Source organism: Artibeus jamaicensis, unplaced genomic scaffold, assembly GCF_021234435.1.
Source record: "Artibeus jamaicensis isolate MK-2021 breed Jamaican fruit bat unplaced genomic scaffold, CSHL_Jam_final contig_354, whole genome shotgun sequence".
Classification (NCBI taxonomy): domain Eukaryota; kingdom Metazoa; phylum Chordata; class Mammalia; order Chiroptera; family Phyllostomidae; genus Artibeus; species Artibeus jamaicensis.
In genome coordinates, this window is record NW_026521803.1 from 12,228,186 (window position 1) to 12,233,285 (window position 5,100).

A 5,100-nucleotide genomic window follows, 5' to 3' on the forward strand; every position below is an offset into this window, starting at 1 on the left:
CATTAAGTAATTTAACTAAGATAATACAGTTAGAAAGAACTGGAATGGGACCTGAATATGGGGTAGGTATTCCCGGTGGGGTAGGTGGAGGAGGGAGAGGCGCTGGCAACATGGACTGACGTCCTCCTCCCCACCCCACACCCCCCAGTGTACACAGAGAGAGAGAGAGTCTGGTCTCTTGTTGTACACACATTTTCTGTAAATACACATTTGCTACAAATTTCCAGCAAAGAGAATGTGGTACAAAACAGTAAGTGATGACAGCAGTAGATGCTTGGGAAAGATTTATCAGGAAGGTTATGCCTTTCTCTAGCAAGCATTTGAAATCGATCTAGTTAACATTCTCCTCAGTTCATAACTCTCCTCCACAGCAGCCTTGGTGTCGGCAGCAGGGCCTGAACTACTGTCAGTTCTTATCGGGTGGAAAACAAATCCGTATTTTGGTCAGCAAGACAGAGCACACGTAAGTGAATGATTTGCTCAGCAAGAGCTTGAGAACAATTTAGATGTCTGTAACAATCTCAAACCACTTTTCTTTCTTTCTTTCTTGGTATAAGAGTAAGATGCTGGTGTTGACGGGGAGACATGAAGGATGGATGGAAGAGGGGGGAGAAGAGAGAGCAGGCTGAGTGGAAGCTGGCGGCAGAGAAGAAAAGCGCTCTGTGCCAGGTGCCAATGAAAGTGCTCAAATAGTACCTGCTGGACATGAAGAACTAGGAGTCTGTAGGGATTAGTGGTCGGCCTGCTGGGCTAGACCTCTGTTCTGCCACTAGTCTCGTCTTTGACTTCAGGCAAGTCCCACAACCTTTCTAACCCTTCATTCCTTCACCTGGAAGAAGGGGTTGCCTCACAGTGTTGCTTTGGGGTTCAGTGATCCAGACTGGCTTCCACAGGGGCCACAAATTTCCATGAATTCTTCAGGCAAAAAATGCCCTACAGGGTTTCTTGATGGTCCTGTGTGCACGTCAGTTTGCCACACGTACACTTGTTTTTCCTCTCAACAATCCTATAAAGCAGGTGGGGGAGATATTATCACTCCCATATTTACAGGAGAAATGGATCCCCACATGACTTGGCAAAAATGAGAAGGGCTTTCCAGCCAGAGCCTGCCCTTAGGTCCACCCCGGCGAGGAACCACCAAGAAAAGTAGCCTATGGAGCTGACTATTCGTATCAAACTCCTATGCAGAGTGGAATTTAAATTGTTTTCTTGGAAGTGACTGAAACCAAATTTCTTGGAAGGCGCTCCAACCTGGAATTTCCTGGAAGGAGAGCAAGGAGCCAAGGGGGAAGTTGTAAAACATTCACGGCAGATGTCTTCCACTTCCTGAGAACTTTGGATGCGGAGAGAGAGAGACTTAATGCCTAATTTTAGGTTGTTTGAAAATTAACAGTCCATTAGCCAATGTTATTTGGGGGAAGAATAACACATTTATTGGGCAAAACACGTTTGGGAAGTCAGAGATGAGGGAATGGGCTTTGGAGAAATGACAGCAAATGGAGTTAGACAAGGTATTGAAACACCAAAACCAATGTCCACCTAAGAAACGTATGAAAATGTTGCACTGAGACCACACCTTCCAAGGATCGGTACAAAAAGTTAGACACACATGAGGGACAAATCCCAGCAGCGAGATCTGACTGGGAGGAAGCAGAGCTGAGTCAACTCAAATCAGACCAAACAAACCTGACCACGCTCAGGTCCTTAAAAGTTTTTCAGAGTGATTTGCAATAATTGTGCCAGTGATTTGTATGTGAATGGCCTTTTAAAAAAGCATGGCCGAACAGTTAATTTTCATGGTTTTTGAATGCATGTTATAATATTTTTAAGCACAATTAATTTGCACTATAAGGCACAGACTTGATTTTGTTTCAGAAGTTTAGACATAGGCCTATTCAAATGATGAATTCCAACGTAGCTGGAGCTGGGTTAAGTGAAATGTCACGGTGCAGTTCATAAAGGAGCAGGCATCGTGTCTGACACTCCACAGGTGCGCCATCCACGCCTGGGCAGCGTGGGAGGGACAAAAGAAGGACCTTGGTTTCCCTGGTGAATTTCGTTTCACAGGATTGAATCAGGCTTATCACTGGCACCCATTCTGGCTACAAACAATGAACTGAAAGGTACAACATCTCCCCAGTCTTCAGAATCCTCGTGTCCGTTTTGTTAATGTGTCAGAGACCTGAGTAGGCTTCCACTTCCTGTCTCCTTCTCCTTGTTTGCCCATAACCAACCCTTCACTATGTCTGTCCACTCACCTTCTAAAGAGATCGAGAATTCTTTCATTGTTCTGTTTCCTTCTCCCCTCCCCTAAGCCCAAATATACCTTCTCTCGCCTGGAGAACTATAATAGCCTTCCAAGGGCTATGCTTCTGTTCACTCTGGGTCCCTCCATTCACTGCCCATAGTGACACCATAATTATCTTTTCAAAACACAAATCTGATTATGTCACTGCTGCTGCCCCCATCTCAATCCTCCTGGCCACCCCTCTGCACTGCTCTCAGGGTTAAGACCAAGGGCCAGTCCCTGGAGGCTGTTCTCTCATCCCAGGCTCCTCCCTCCCTCAACCCCAGCTAGTTAACCCTTGAGTTTCTCTCCTTTTGCCATGCCTTTCCTGGCTTGGCAAATGCTGTTTCCTCTTCCCTTTGCCTGGAACTTACTCCGTTTTCTCTTTTCTTCTCCTGCCGCTCACTTTAAATCTCAATTTGCAACGCTTTCTCTGGAACCCTGACCCCAGTCTTGACCATTTTGCCCCTCTCTGCTTAATGTTAACAGAGTTCCCTGTTCCTTTTCCTTCAAAGCACTAATCTGAGTCTGTGTATTGTTCAACTGGCTTTGTTAATTTCTGTCTCTGGAGTTTATGGGTTTAAATCATAAACTCTGACAGACTGGGGACCCTGAATGCTTTTTCTCATCATTGTGTTTCTGGCATCTAGTACAGTGTCTCGCGTACAGCAGACACAAGTAAGTATTTGCTGACTGACTGAATGAACTTAATAAATACTGGTTTGTTTTTCTTAAAGGATAATCTGCTTTGTTTTCTGCACGATTTTCTCAAACCAAACTCACCAACAAGCACAATGTGATTTACATCAAGCACATTTTTATGAATGAAAAGCCAGGCACTGCATCATTCCAGTGCCTAGGAAAAGTGAAGTGTTTCTCACTTCTGCATGAGTAAGCTATTAAAATAAGCATTCATGCTTTATCTGAAATCTCATTTTTATTCCCAAGAAGGTTCATTCTAAAGACAGAGAAAATAAAAGCTCCATTTGTCTGGGAAATTATAAATGTTAGTCCCCCTCCACCCCCTGCAAAGTTTCAGAAATGCAGTGGAGGACTCATCTAAATAAAAGCCTTGATGAATGATGGTTTGCAAACAAACATCCTTTAAATAACTCAAAAGCAATGTCAATTTTTAAAAAGACCTTAGCAGAAAACACCACATTCCAAAACTAGAAAACAACTATTTTGATTTTAGAAACATCAAGCATTTGTGCAAGCAACTGACCGCAAAATCTAGAGCTAAGTTTGATTTTCAGAAAGTTTTCTGATATCTTTCAGCAGTTACTTCCACATTTAGAAACAGATTGCTTTGGATAAAGAACTGTATGCCAAAAGGTCCATACTACTACTTAACAAGCTGAGTAATATATTTGCATCATAATTTAGTAGAAGTCTTATTGCAGTTACTTTACTAGTAGTTAGTACAATCTGCACTGTAATTACTGCATATTCTCCAAAATAAGTACCTCACATCAGAGTAATCTGGACGGTCAGTAAATCACTATTACTTCAATAATTATGAACCAAGTTATCCTTGTGCATTCCTAGTAGGTAAGCCCTGGTGAAGAATTTACAGACTCGAAAATCTTACAGCTGGAAGAGAGACCTCTAGTGTGCGTGAGAGAACTTCATATTGTGCTTCGGGCATCATTAATACAGCAAAATCACTGTAGTCATTTTGTATACTGTGGTGGGAGACTTTTTTTTTTTGCCAATTATCATTCACGCTCAATTCACTTCAAATGTCTTCTCAGCAAATGTCTAATATTTTTGCTTCACCAGTTACCTTTTAAAATAAACACGTGGCCTAAACCAATAAAGTTTTTCCTAGGATGCAAAGTTTTAAAACGCAGCAGTCCCCTTTGCACCCTAATTGGTAAACAGGAAACCTACGGCCATCCCAACAATCGCTAACACTTCCTCCCATTCCAGCAGCAGCCAGGCTCCAGAGCCAGGCAGGCTGGTGCAGTCCGTCCCCGGTCCCCTGAACACCAGCTCCTTCCTCATGGTAAGCCAAATGTCACACAAGTAGAAACCCGACGACTTGACTGGCACATTGCCCATTATCCAGGAGACAAATGGACCCACTACTATTTCAAATTCACCACGAAAGTTAGCTCTTCGTTTCCACAGATTCCCATCTATGCAGGCAAATTCCTTGATGTAAAATCAGACTGAACAAATCATTCTATGGCATCAGACTCAGTCTTTAAAAATTCTTTATTTTCTCCTTTCCCACATGAAAAGCACATTTGAGATACGCACAGAAAATGCTTCTCTAAAAAACACACACATGCCCACAAAACAGGAGGTCTCTTAAGGAGTCTACTGCTGAGAAGGTAAAAGCATTTTGCTCATTTTTAATTTGCTAAAACAATCCAAGCATGCTTGGTACCCAGAGGGTATTCTCAAATAAACTTGTATCTCTAGCTGCCAGCTTAGTTGATTGAAAACAGAAGGCAAACGTTCCTTAAAGAATGAGTATGTTAAACTGTTATGTCTCTCCCAGTTCCACCAAGGGTTCGCACACACAGACACACACAGACCCACACGAGTTGAGGATCTGCTCTGAAGGCAGCCAGTTCTATGATCTAAAAGATAATGTAGCATTTGTACCAAATTACTTCTGCCCACTGCGGTGCGCCTCTCAGCCAGGGCCACGGGCGTACTGGCCAGTCCCTGCGTGCCGTCCTCCACGCACAAAGCCGACAGCCCTACTTCCAACTTCACTAACTTAGTTGGCTCCCGCCCAGCCGGCCGCCGAGGCACAGTCAACAGTGAAAACGTTTTGATACCAGAAAACCATTTCCACG

General features: G+C 43.4%; 1 protein-coding gene across 1 annotated transcript in view; it reads right to left on the minus strand.

Annotated features, from left to right (window-relative positions):
* KCTD1 (potassium channel tetramerization domain containing 1) overlaps window positions 1-5,100 on the minus strand; it is a 187,824-nt gene that overhangs the window by 181,016 nt on the left and 1,708 nt on the right. The window lies entirely within an intron of this gene.